Source organism: Marmota monax, unplaced genomic scaffold (genome assembly GCF_021218885.2).
Source record: "Marmota monax isolate L192 unplaced genomic scaffold, Marmota_monax_Labrador192_F-V1.1 WCK01_AAM20220418_F8-fsc00068, whole genome shotgun sequence".
Lineage (NCBI taxonomy): Eukaryota > Metazoa > Chordata > Mammalia > Rodentia > Sciuridae > Marmota > Marmota monax.
The window spans coordinates 6412965-6427376 of NW_026692352.1; positions in this window are offsets into that span (position 1 = coordinate 6412965).

Below are 14412 nucleotides of genomic sequence, written 5' to 3' on the forward strand. Positions count from 1 at the left end.
TCAAGGATAATCTAGCTCATTAGTAGAAAGGAAAATGGAGACCTAGAAAGGACTTGTCTCCCCACCCCCCACCCCCAATGCTCTTTTCCTCATTCTTTGCAGCTGCAAATGAAGTGGTATTCACAGGCTGCCCAATACCTGGCCACAGGTACCTCCACATGCAACACACACACCTGGGCCCACAATGTCTATAGCAAACTCCCAGCCAAACAAATACTACCCCAGTTCTACAGCCAGTCCCTCTTTCCACACAGGGCTGAGACACATTACTACAAATGGTTACAGGTTCACTACGTGGGAGATGCTTAGACACATCATATGCCCACACACACTCAGGAGCACACAGGTGTGAAGTGGCTGTACACATGTCATTAGGATGAGGCTGAATCTATAGACCGCCCCCAATCAGTTCAGGCACAAACACAAGTTTCCACACATGCAGTCAGAACTCACACATAGCTCTCAAGCATGCAGAGCTAAATGCACACGTACACCTGCACACAGTCATGGGGATATCCTTGTGAACACATCCGCATCTCCCATCCCAGAGCACTGGGGTCAATCTCATTATAAAAGAAGTGGGAAAATAGTGGGGCTTTGGGTGGCGTATTTAGGAGGTAAAGGAGGAGCAAGGCTATTGCCCCTGAGAGGTTGGCAACAAAGTTCTTTGGGGGCTCAAGAATGTCCTTAGCTCCTCTGCCCCTGTATTTTGGCCACCATGATCAACTGGTGAGAACCATTCCAGGTGGCCTGTCTGATTAGGATGCACTCTATCTGCTCGGTTGAGAAGCTAAGTCAGTAGCCCCCACACATTGTAAGGAGCGCTTCTGCCAAAAATCCCCTTCTGGTTCCCAGCTGGAGTAAAAACTGAAAACAATCATAATATAGACTTTGGGTTCCAATATAGATTTTGTCTGATTTTATTTTTAGGTGTGTGATATTCAGCAAGTTGTATAAATTCCTGGAGACTTATAATACAATCCCACAAAATGTTCTATGTCCTCCATAACTAAGATTAGTATTCCCATTTCACAGACTTGAAAGCTGAGACTCAAAGAGGAAGTGCTGACAACTGTAGGAATGGGTATTAGAAGCCAGATCCCTCCAGCTCAGAGTCTACTGCAGCTGTGGCTCACAGTGAACAAAGGGGAAGAGGATAATGACTTTCCATGGTCTCATGGCAGTTTAGGGAGGCCAGGAGATGGTCCCAGAACTTCTGAAGCCCAAGCCTGACCCCTCCTAGCCCTTCCCAGCTCCCCAGTTAGTCTAGTTGATGAAGATCCAGGCTCAGCTAGGGCTGGAAACCCTGTCCTGGGGGAGGGGGAGGGAGAGAGGGCTATGAGGAAGTGGTCCCAAAAGCTTGGTTTGAAAGCCAAGGGGGGGGGAGGGTTGGGGGGGGTGTGGCCCACACCTGTAATCCCAACCACTCAGGAGGCCAAGGCAGGAGGATCGTGAGTTCTAGGTCAGCCTCAGCAATTTAGACAGACCATGTCTTGAAATAAAAAAAATACAAAGGGCTGGGGATGTGGCTCAGTGGTAAAGCACTCCTGGGTTAGATCCCCAATACCAAAAAATAAAAATAAAAAAGGCCAAGGGCACAAGAGCAAGGGTCTGTCCCTCCCTGTACTCCAGTCTCTCCACTTGTACAATAGGAGCACTTTAGCAGGGGATTCCCTGAGACATCTGTGAGAGGATTTCTTTTCATCCTTAGAACCCACTGACCTTTCCATTTCCTTCTCCTCCTCCTTTCCTCTGTCCAGCTTTTGCTGTGTGGCAGGCCTGCGCTGGCCACTGGGCTTCAGGCTCCTCTTGGAGGGGAGGAGGTCCCAGCAGGCGGGGCGGGGCAGGGCAAGCCCTCTCTTGGCGGTAGCTGCCACCTTCTCCTCCGTCACCCCCAGTGAGTCTGGTTATCTGATTGCCCAGTCGTGCTGACGGCTTCCTGCTAGCCAGAATCTCAGTCCCTGCCTGACTGCCACTGGACATCTTTCCAGCACCAACCCTGCATATGCCCTGCCTAGGGAGGCACCCAGGCTGAAAGGACATGGGGGTGAGGGGGTGAGGGCAGCCATAGTTCCGTTCACCGTGCTGACCTCTATTGACCCCTCTTTCTCCTCAGCTTCCTTCCCTGGAGGCCAAAGCTTCCGTGGAGATGCGGGCGGGGGGCAGTTGGCTGTTTTCAGGGGCCCTGGTTGAGGGGCTAGGAGAACTGGCTCTGGTGTGGACCTCTTCCGCTGATTTGCACTGTGATAGAAGGTATACTTTTGTTCTCTGAGCTCCACCTGTCTGTAGGTGAAGGACTGAACTAGAAAGACTCCAAGGGCTTTTTTTGGCTCAACCCAAATCTTAGTCTCTGACTCTGACCTGTGTCATAGGATGGGCCAAATGAATGTGAAAGAAGAAACCTGAGATATACTCCCTCCCCCTTTTCTGACCCTAGGTCCCCCACAAGTACTGGCTTCTGAGAACTATTTTTTTTTTTTTTTTTGCTCCCAGGGATTGAACTCAGGGGCACTTTGCTGAGTCTGGCTTTGAACTCATGATCCTCCTGCCTCAGCCTCCTGAGCCCCTGGGTTATAGATGTGCACTGCTGTGCCTGGCCTGTGGGGATATTTTTTGAGAACGTGTTCAGTGGGATATATCATGGTTTTTTGGTTTTTGTTTTGCAGTACTAGGTATTAAATCCAGGCCTCACACATGCTAGACAAGCACTTTACCACTGAGCCACTTCCCTAGCTCTTTTCTTCTTTTTTCTTCTTTCTTTCTTTCTTTAAAAAGATGGACACAATATCTTTATTTTCATTTATTTTTTTTATTTTTTATGTGGTGCTGAAGATCGAACCCAGGGCCTCATGTGGGCGACACAAGCGCTCTATCACTGAGCTACAACCCCAGCCCTTTTCTTTTTTGCTACCAGGGTTTGAACTCAGGGGCACTTGACCACTGAGCCACATCCCCAGCCCTATTTTGTATTTTATTGAGAGACAGGGCCTTACTGAGTTGCTTAGCACCTTGCTTTTGCTGAGGCTGGCTTTGAACTCATGATCCTCCTGCCTCAGCCTCCTAAGCCCCTGGGATTACAGATGTGCACCACTGAGCCTGGCTCACAGAAGCATTTTTAAAGAACCCTGATCTTGGTCCTGGACAAAACTGGCAGAAGCCCTCATCACCACCTCCCAGGTGGACAGAGAGAGACTGAAGGGTGCGGTTTCCAGCACCAGAGTGCTTTGAGAAAGGCCTGCCCATGAAGCCAGATGAACAGGGTCTGAGCAGAGCAGCCCAGCCCACTGTCTCTATGATACCAGATGGTCCAGGCAAGGGGCAGGGAGAGGGACTAAACAGTAACAGGTGTGCCATCGGAGCTCCTGGGCCTGGGTTCAGATTTACATCCTCTGTTTAAGCATTTGGGACTCCAGGGATGGAGATGTCACTGGGCAGCTAGAATCCTTGTCTCATCCTTAGCACAATAGGAAAATCACTAACTCCTTCCCTCCCCGTGTTACTGGGAGATCACAGGATAGGGAAGCTCCCCCATGTGCTGGCAGGTCCTGCATGTAGGCATTGCTCTGTGTCTGAGCTGACCCAGCCCCAGGCCTGCTGGGTAGTGTGTGCAAGATCCCTCAGCCCTTGAGTGAGCTCAGCTGCATGCTCAGGTCTGTGGGCAGGTCCTCCTCCTCCTCAGGGACCTCAGGGGAGGTATTGTTATTTTACAGCGGCTCTGGAGCAGCCTGGGGCAGGGGCTGATGGAGAGGTTTCTTTCCAGGGTGCACATAACAAAACACCACCCTCATGTCTGCTGAGGGCCTCACTTCTGAAAGGCTGCTTTCAGCTCTTGGGTGTTTAATCTTGGTGGTGGTGGCTGCTCAGGAGACAATGTTTGTGTTTCTCTGTCTTCTTTCAGCTCCAGGAGAGAAACCCCACTGCAATTGACTTAAACACAAGAACTGCTAACCGGCTGTTCCTCTGCAGGAGACATCAGGGTGGCCGGTGACCTGAAGGTAGAGCCGGGCTTGCCAGGGCCTCCAGAACACCATGTGTCTAATATTCATTTCTGTTTCTTGCTGTTCTTGAGCCCATTTGGCTGGGCTCCTCACTGGAGGCACTTCAACCTGCCCCAAAAGTCCCAGTTAGAAGTTCCATTCAGAGGAGACCTGTCTTCTGGGTTCTCTGTATCAGTCCCTGGGAAGGGGCTGATTGGCTCCTTAAGTCACATGCTCTCCCTTTGAGTGACAGAGGATATTGCCATGGAGCACTGCCCTGGGAATTGCCAGGGGTTTCCTGTTACCAGAAGACAAGAAATAGAAAGCAATGGGTCACCGAGGCGTGTGTCTGGGTGGTGGCTTCTTCTATGATTGGACTTCTACTTCTGTGATTTGAACACAAGTCAGTGTCTCTGTGCCTAGAGGAAGAGGGGAAATGTCATCCAAGTTTTGCCCCCACCATGCACAGGGCCAGAGTCCACCATGCCCAGTGCCCTCACTGTACACACAGAGGTTGCAGGAGACAGGGAAATTAGGTTCCTGACACCCAGCCTGGAAGCCCTGTAGTCATTTGTCACTGGCTCTAAACCCTTTCTGGGGAGGCCAGTGAGATAGCTTTTTAACATCACTGATATCTCCCATCCCAGGACACACAGAACGTGAGTACATCCAAAGGTGAGATCTATTCCCCCACCTCTCGTGGGTGGCCTCATGATTTGCTTGTCCAGCAGGGATGGCAGAAGGCAAGCTCTCTCTCTGTGTCTGTGAGCCCAAATCTCAGGGACCTTACAGCTTCTCTCCCACTTTCTCGAAGCCCAGCCCAGCTGCAGTGAGAAGCCCAGGCTGGGCTACTGAATGATGAGTTTGGTGCAGAGAGAGGCCTGCCGTCCTCACCCAACCCAGTCCTGGCTGACCCACCCGTCACATGAAGCCACACGAGTCAGCTCAGTGAGGTCGGCTGGACGTCCCAGCCAGTCCCAGGAGCAGAAGAACCCATCGTTGTTTCAAGCCACTAAGTCTTGCCTGGTTTATTATGTAGCAGTGGAGACATGAAGCAGCCAGGCTTAAAGAGTGAAAAGATTAACAATATGCATTAATTTGAATTTGTGCAATGTCATTTCTCAGTCTGAGAGGCGGGTGACCCCCTCTTAGATCCCTGAGGTTCTGACCTTCAAAGCCCCTGTAATGTCACCAGTGATCTGGGAGCAGCATGGGGTCCATGATGGCTCTGTCATCCACTACTGCATCCCCAGTAACACATCAATGCAGAGGACACCTGCTACTCCTCTAGACTGCCACACAAATGCCAAGCCCCTGCTTTCATACCCCAGGACAGTTTCTTCCATTACTGAGTGACTCTGTCTGGAAGAGAATCCTCCTCCCACGAGAACAAATACCGACATCATTCCTTCTGGGACCCAGATTCTCTCCCCGAGGTCCCCTCTCCTGTCCCACAGCCCTGAGTGCATCACAGTTGTCCCTAGCATTTGCAAAGCAGCACAATCTCACTCGATAGCAAGTATTTTCATGTACCCGTGCCCAGGCCATGACACGGCCTTACGGGAAGTGTGTCTACCAGGGTCTAAACCAGCGCTAGCTCCGTGACCACCGTTAGGGGCTTTGGCACCAACCCAGCCTCTGTGTGGAAGACGCTCCTGTCTTAGCCTCAGTTTTCTCACCTGGAAAACAGAAGTGAAATTTACTGCCCGGGGTTGCCACTGGGCCTAAAGGGGAGATGATGGATGTGGAGTGCTGGGGATGGAATTGGTCCTTGATAAAGGTTAGTTCCTCTTCTGCCAGGTACATAAACTGTTCCAGATGGAAAGCTCATCTATGCTTAGCATTCATGTCTGTATAAATAATGTGCAGGTGGGGGAGGAACCGTCAGGTGGCCTGGGCGGGGGTGGGGGGGTGGTTCCCAGCAGGGAGAGCAGAGGGAGCAAAGACTAGAGAAAACCGTGTGCTACGAAGGGCGAGCGGTGGGTGGCTAGGAGCTGCCAGTGCTTGAAGAGTGACAGGAGGGAAAAGGGAGGGGAGGACCAGCCCTGCCTTGGGCTGCCAAGGGAGACAAGGAGAGGTCAGGAGGGGGAGGGGCAAGGTCAGATGCAGGACTCCAGTCTGGGGCAGGTCTGGTGCTTCACCGGGAGGTGAGGCCACAGGGAGTTCCTGGGAGTCTGTTGGGGTGGCAGCAGGAGAATTTTGTGCATGCTGCAGGGAGGGGACAGGGGGAGGGGGAAGCTGGTGTGGGAAGCAGGGCGCTAGACTCTCCCACCCAGTAGGTCTACTCCAAATCTTCAGGTCCTATAGGGAAAAGCATCTTTTCAATTTAGGAACAGATTGTGAGGGAGATCAGAGAAGACCTGGGTCACATCTGCCTCCAGATATATTCAAGGTAGACCACTGGAGAGACTAACCTTACTTGTCTGTCTGGTGGGGATTTAAAGAGGTCCCTTCAGAGTCTGCTCATTTTCTTAGCCTTCATGGACCTCAGGCTGAGCAGCACAGTTCCCTGCTACAGTTACGATTTCTTCTGAACCTTGCAGCTTCCTTGAGAAAGCCGAGTGCTGGGCAAACACTATTAGCCTTATTTTGAAGATAGGGAGACCAAGGTGGGCCCGGAGATGGGAAGCCACTTATCCAAGACCACATAGCAGGTGCGTGGCAGGGCGGGGTTGCTGCGTCCCTAAACTCTGTCCATGGCATTGCGGGACACAGCAGGATGCTTTTGCCTGCTTGATGTGAGGAGTGTGGGGAGCCAGAGGAGGTGGACAGCTGTCAGCCAACAGTACTTAACCCAAACTGACAATCTAATTGTGACAACGTGGATGAGGTACAGTTATGCACAAGGAAATCCAGACGGTCTGGGCCCTGGGGAGCCTCGGCCAGCACCCCTGTTGCTGGGGAAACAGGAGAGGGCTCGGGATGATGTCACTGACTCTGGTTGAGGCTTGGGGGCTGGGCTGCCGTTTACTTCCTTGGGCCCAGGTCCTCACACCTTTGCAGTTAAGCAGTTCTGTTACAGATGGGGCTCCCAGGAGCTCTAGGGGAAGGTGGTGACTTGCTGTGTGACTCTGTCTGGAAGAGAATCCTCCTCACACAGGGAGTCAGAGCCTAGACAGCCCCGGACCAGGTGATGCTGGCTATTCCTCTAGCCAGGCTGCAGGCACCTTGAGGAGTCACCTAGGAATCCCAGTGACCAGCACAGGGTTTTGCAAAGAGCAAATGCTCAGCTTCACAGCAAGGGCTGCTCAGTTGCTGTAGGAAACAGGCAGTACAGGCCACTTTGAAAGGCAATGCTGGGGAATTCATAGCAGCTTTAAAAGAGCAGGAGCCCTGAGCAGTTCTCCGGGTGCAGAAGACACTGAGCTTAGAAAAGGCAGGTCACCAAGCCAAAGTCACCCAGCAGGTTGGGGTACACTGGGCTGATCCAGAGCCTACAGTCAAGTCCCCTCTTAGCCCCAGGGGTATAACATATAGTCCTTCCCTCTGGAGCAGTGGTCCTCACTGCCATCCCCCTCACCCTGGGGCAGGGATCTAGGCATTGGGTGGTCCCCATTTTCTGTGGCACTTTCTCAGCATTCCCACTCTGGAGGATAAAGATCAACCCTGCCAAAACATCAATAATGATAATAACAGCCCCTACTATGTGCCAGGCTCTGGGCTGTCACTCTATTTCCTTACCTCAAATCTTTACAACTCTGTGACCCTGAATTATTGTTTTTGTCTTGAGTCCAGAAAATGGAGGCTCTGTCACTTGCTACCTGTACGCAGAAAGCAAGATACCTGGGCCATGAGCCCCAGGTCACTGCATCCAAACACTCTGGCTGCCTTCTTTCCTGGCTGGCAGATTGTCCCACATGGTTCTGAGTCCCTGTGCGAGGGAGAGGGCAGCTGAGTCTGTGCCTGACCAGCCTCCCTCCCACTTCTGATGGCAAAATGCCCCTCCCTTCGAGCCCCCCCCCCTTCCTGAGCTTCTGGTAGGGCCACCTGTCATAGAGCCCAGTACCCTTATAGAAGGCTTGGCCTTCTAGAGAATTCTATTTTCCTGGCTATATAAATGACCCAGGAGGAGTATGTGAGCCAACTGGGGCAGAGAGGCCTCTTTGGGAGTGTGTATATGGGTTCTGGGAGGAAGCAGTTAGGCTCCCCTGGAATGCAAGCTTTAAAAGTGGGATCCTGAGCGTCCAGCCCGGTATTCCCCACTATGGGAGGAAAAGTAGGAGAACAAAGAAGAGAAGGACCAGGCAGGTGGTACAGGAGGTTCTGTGCACCCTGAGCATACCCCTGTCTTCCCAGTTATGAGGGCAGGTGCCCATGTTTACTCGGTATTCCCGGAAGTGGGTCTCTGTCCCCTTCCTTTAATGAGTGAATCCTGTGTCCTCAGTGATGTGCCTGTTCCCATGCTGTTGTTACAGGAGGAACAAGATGGATAAAGGTTCCTGTCCTCAGAAACTAGCAATCTAGGTGGTGGGGCAGGGGCAATGGTTTTTGATTCTGATCTCTGCTTTGCCTCAGACTTGCTGCCTGGTCCTTCCCTTCTCTGGGCTACCATCTCCCCATCTTAACCATGAAGCTGTGGGGGGCACTGGGCTCAGTGTTCTGCAGGGTCCCCTCCAGACCTATACAACTACGTGAAAAAAATTGACACATAATTGACCCTTTTGAAGTGTACGGTTAGTGATGTTTAGTATACTCGCAAAGATGTGCAGCCATCACCACTTCAATTTGGAAAACATTTCCATCCATCACCCCACAAAAAAAAAAAAAAAGAAAATCCCACACCCATTAGCAGTCATTTTCCATTCCCCTACTGTTCCAGCCTCAAGAAAACACAAATCTCCTTTTCTATTTTTTGTCTCTATGGATTTTTCTATCCTGGACATCCCAAGTTCATTTTCAGGTTTATTCATATTATATCAACACTTGGTTTGTTCTTTTTTTAAATAATTTTTTAGTTGTTGATAGACCTTTATTTTATTTATTTATTTATATGTGGTGTCAAGAATCGAACCCAGTGCCTCACACATGCCAGGCAAGTGCACCACTACTGAGCCCCAGCCCCAGCCCCTTGGTTTGTTCTTAATGGCTAGATAACCCACAACATGAATGTTCCTCGTTTTGTTAACCCATTTATCAGTCAGGTAGACATTTGGGTTGCTTCCACTTTTTGGTTATTATAGATAACAGTCATGTGCAAGCCTTTGTGTGAGATACAGTTACCAGTTCTTGGCATACACATGTAGGAGAGAAATTGCTGGATCATATGGTAACTCTATATGATTTTGGGGAACTGCCAAACTCTTCCCAAAGTGGCTGTACCATTTTACATTACTAGCAGTAATGTCTGAGGATTCCAATTTCTCTATGTTCTTGACAATGCTGGTTATTTTCTTTTTTATTCTAGCTATTCTAGTAAGTACAAAGTGGTATCTCATTATGATTCTCATTTGAATTTCCCCCATGGCTAATGATGTGGAGCATCTGGGGTTATTGGACATTTGAATATCTTCTACAGAGAAATGTCTATTCTAATCTTTTTTTCCATTTGAAAAGTTGGGTTATAAGTCCTTTCCTTATTGAGTTATAGTTGTAAGGATTCCTTATGTATACTGGATACTAGGATATGAAACATTTGCCAGATACTTTTTTGTAATTATTTTTCCCATTCTGTGGGTTGTCTTTTTATTTTCTTGGTAGTGTCCTTTGAAGCAAAAAGCTTTTAATTTTGATGAATTTCAATCTCACTATTTTTTTTATTTGGTTTCTTGCATTTGGGGCAACATACAAAAGAAATCATTGTCTAATCTAAGGTCATGAAGTTTTCTATGAACAAGATTTTTATATATGTTTCCCCCTAAGAATTTTCTAGTTGCAACTTGTACATTCAGGTCTTTGATCTATTTTGAGTTAATTTTTGTATATGATGTGAGGTAGGGGTTCATCTTTGTTCTTTTTGCATGTAGATATCCAGTTGTCCCATTATCATTTGTTAAAAACTGTTTTTTTCTTCATTGAATTTTCATGGTATTCATGAAAAATCAATTAACCAGCCAGGAACAGTGGTGCATGTCTGTAATCCTAGTGGCTCTGAAAGCTGAGGCAGGAGGATTGCAAGTACATGGCCAGCCTCAGCAACTTGTCGAGGCCCTAAGCAACTTAGTGAGATCCTAAGATACATATCATCTCAATTAACCATAAATATCTGAGATTATTTACACAATTTCCCATTAAATGACAGCCATGAAATAAGTTACAGTAGGGTCCCTGTAATCACAACCATGTGAGGGGTGGAATGGCAGGAGGAGGAGAAAGAATACGATATTTAGAGTCCTGAAGATCTGCATTTCTATTCCAAAACCACTAAAACCCCAAACAAATTGTTTTACTTTGTTTTTAAAGAAACAACACAAAGGAACTCAAACAGATGGCTCAATGATAGAGCACTTGCCTACCATGTGCAAAGCCTTGAGTTTGAACCCCAGCACCACCAAAAAAAGAAAAAAGAAACGACTCGAAGCCGGGAGTAGTGATGTACCCTGTAGTACTGTCACTTGGGAGGCTGAGGCACCATGATATCAAGCTTGAGGCCAGCCCTGGCAACTTAGGGAGATCCTGTCTCAAAATGAAAAGAGCTGGGTAATTCCAGTGGCTCAGGAGGCTGAGGCAGGAGGATCAGGAGTTTAAAGCCAGCTTCAGCAAAAGCGAGGCTCTAAGCAACTCAGTGAGACCCTGTCTCTCAATAAAATACAAAACAGGGCTGGGAATGTGGCTCAGTGGTCGAGTGCCCCTGAGTTCAATCCCTGGTAGCAAAAAAAGAAAAGGGCTGGGTTGTAGCTCAGTGGTAGAGTGTTTGCATTGCCCACGTGAGACCCTGGGATCGATCCTCAGCACCACATAAAAAATAAAAAAATAAATGAAAATAAAGATATTGTGTCCATCTAAAAACAACAAAAAAAGAAAAAGAAAAAAGAAAAGAAAAGAAAAGAAAGAAAGAAGATAAAATAAGCAAAGAGCTGGAGAAGTGGCTCAGTGGTAAAGTGCTTGTCTAGCATGTGTGAGGCCCTGGATTTAATACCTAGTACTGCAAAACAAAAACCAAAAACCCATGATATATCCCACTGAACACATTCTCAAAAAATATCCCCACGGGCCAGGCACAGCAGTGCACATCTATAACCCAGGGGCTCAGGAGGCTGAGGCAGGAGGATCATGAGTTCAAAGCCAGCCTCAGCAAAGTGAAGCACTAAGCAACTCAATAAAATACAAAAAATTAGGGCAAGGGACGTGGCTCAGTGGTCCAGTGCCCCTGAGTTCAACCCCTAGTAACTCCCCCCCCCAAAAAAAAACCCCATAGTTCTGTGCTTGAGCCTCAGTTCCCTCCTCTCTCATGTTATCCAAGCCCCTGGAGAGAGATTTATAGTGAGAAGGGGGGGGGGGGACTGGCAGGTACTTCATATGGGATCCGGGGTCTGGGCAATGGTGGGGGGCTGGGGAGGGCAGGGAGTGTGATGTGGGGGCGGTGAGGAGTCTGTGGGCCAAGGAGTGGTGGCGAGTGAGAAAACAAGACTCTGGGGCCTGAGGTGCAGCTCAGAAGAGTCTCCTGGGTCCCCTCAGGGGCCCCAAGACAGAGGCCTGCCATGACATCCAGGCCAGCCTCCCATCACGGGGCCGGCAGGGAGCAGGCTGATGGGCCGCTCTTGGCTCAGGGGGCCGTGCCCAGAACGCATGGTTGGGGTCCAGCAGAAGCGGGAGGCTTTTGTTTCTTCTTTGGTCATGGAAGCAAGACCTGCAGAAGGCCAGGGAGAAGAATGTGCAGAAGGCAGGGAAGAGGAGAGTCCCATCTGTTGAGCACCTACTGTATGCCGGAGACACTTGGTGGACTTCATCTCAGCTCACATCCACCCGGAGGAGCAGGAGCCGTGAGGCCCATCCCCCTGCCAGGACAGGAAACTGATCAGACAGGGAACACTGGGGTCTGACCCTGTTCCGTCTCTCCTGGGCGTGTGTTCTCATGATGCCAACCCTACCATACAGGGATCTGGGGTCTGGGCAATGGCTCAGACCTACCATAGAGGAGAGGGAGCGAGAGGAGGGCGAGGCGGAGAAGAGCCCAGCAGAGGGAAAGACCCGAACACCGAGGGGAATATGGAGAGGCCAAAATAAAAAGCGACAGTGGAAAGAGCGTGAAGGCCTGGCCAGGCCGAGGCCCGGGGCGGGTCCTCAGGGAGTAGCCGAGGGTGGGAACGGCCGGAAACCGGCTCAGAGAACCTGGAGCCAAGAGCCAGGCTTGGCCTGCAGCGTGGTGGAAAAGCTCTCACCTCGGGAGACTGGAGAGAGGGGAGCTGGCATGAGGGCATCGGGGTCTGCCTGGGAAGAGGGCAGCCGGGCCGGATGGCCAGGGCCTGCCAAGCAGGGACATCATCCGGCTCCAGTAACCTCTGTGGCTTCTCGGGCGGGCAGGCCCTTGCTCCTGGACGTGCAGAGCAGCAGGCCTGCAGGCCAAGACAGAGAGAGGAATGACCAGGCCTTCCTGGAATACTGGTTGTTCTAAGGACAAACCCCTTAGTGTGTAAGGAGGGTGGCTTTCTAGTTTATCATCCCAACTGGGACACTGAAGGGGGACAGCAGGCATAGATGGAGATGTACGGGCCGCCAGGGCCCTGCTCAGTCAGCCTGGCCCGTTCTCCAGAGCCTGCCAGATCTCTGCCCTTCATCCACACGGGCTTCCGCCACAGAGGACACTGAGGGCCTTTGCATATTGTGGATACCCTCACCTGTGTCACCATGGACACTTCTCCATACCCTTCATTGTTCCTGCGTACCCTTAAACTCAGCTCAGGCAAGAGCAGCGTCTTGTGAAGCCATTCAGAACCGTGCACGCGACTCCTGCGTGGCAGGGGCCTGCACCCATCAGAATAATAAAATGCGCTCTGGGCAGTGTGCTTGTTTCAGTCTGTGCTCTCCCTACGGGCAGGCTGGGCCGACCTGTCCACCTTGCATCCTGATCACCTCCCAGAGGCCCCAGTCACCTCCCAGGGTTCCTGTGCTGCCAGAGCTGTGTGCCCAGACTTGTGCTCTTTGGTTTTTTCCTATACAAAGGAGGAAGGGAAGGAGCAGACCCTGAAAAATAACTCCTGGGCACAACACATACTTCTGGTTTCTTCCACGGGCTGAGCCCCTTCAGGAAGGGCCTGAATCCCTGTGCTCACTTCCCAGGGTCTAGCCTGGCTCCGACCGGCCTCATGGGCTCAGGCTGGACTGAAGGATCCTCTAAAATGTTGAACATCATAGTGGGGAATCATGGAAAGTCAGAACTGGAAGGATCATGAAATACCACATAAATGCTGAGTCCAGGCCTGGGGGTGTTGTAGACACGAAGTAGACTAGTAGTCTTCCTCCCTGTAGAGGTCACCTTGTCTAAGCAACCATCTTTTTTGAGTTTTGTTTTTTGGTACTGGAGATTGAACCTAGGGACACTTAACCACTGAGCCACATCCCCATGTCTTTCACTAAAGGTTTTAAAATTTTGAGACAGGGTGTCTTACTAAGTTGCTTAGGGCATCACTAAATTGCTGAGCTGGCTTTGAACTCGTGATCCTCCTCCCTTGGCCTCCACCAGCCCCCACAACTGGGCAGGCAGCGGTGGGCTCTTCCTGCACCTCAGGCACGTGCCGGCCTGACTGGAGCAGTGTTTAGCACAGGCCTGCTGAAGGGAGTCCACCCAGCGATGTGGCCATACCATCTGTGACCATGTCCTTAACTGCCCATGCCCAGAACAGAGCTGAGGGCTTCTGAGGTGTAGGAGGGACACTTGGGAAGCCACTTATAACTGTATCCTGCTTCCACAGTAGCCAGTGTCCTTCCAGGGCTGGGAATGCCCTTCCCCCAAATGACTATAAGGACTTACGGCCTCCTTTCCCTTCCTCTCAAAGGCCCCATCCTCAGTGAGGCCCTTGCCGACCATTCTGTGTGGAATTCCCAACAGGCTCTGCCCCTCCCCACTGGTACTCTCTGTCCTCCCTCTGGAGGGATTTGTCCTCCACAGCACTGGCCATCCCTGTGATATACTGTATCCCTCCCTTCTGCGACAGTTTGCGTATGACATGTCTCCCAAAGGTTCCGGTGCTGAAAGCTCAGACCCTCATGTAATGATACTGAGAGGCCCTGGAGCTTTTAAGAGGCGGGGCCTGGTGGGAAGCAATGGGGGTCACCGGGGCTCCACTTTCATGAAGGGGTTAACAATGTGTTTCTGAAGAGACTGGGTTACTTCTCTTGGGATTGGATTTTTAGGTCTCACAGGAGTGAGTTAGGCCCTGTCTCTCTCTCTCATGCACATAGTCTTTCTGTATGTGCCTGCTTCCCCTTTCTGCTTCCTCACTGTGTATAGATGCAGTATGAAACCTTTGCCAGAAGCTCATTGGTTATGGCCTCCCAA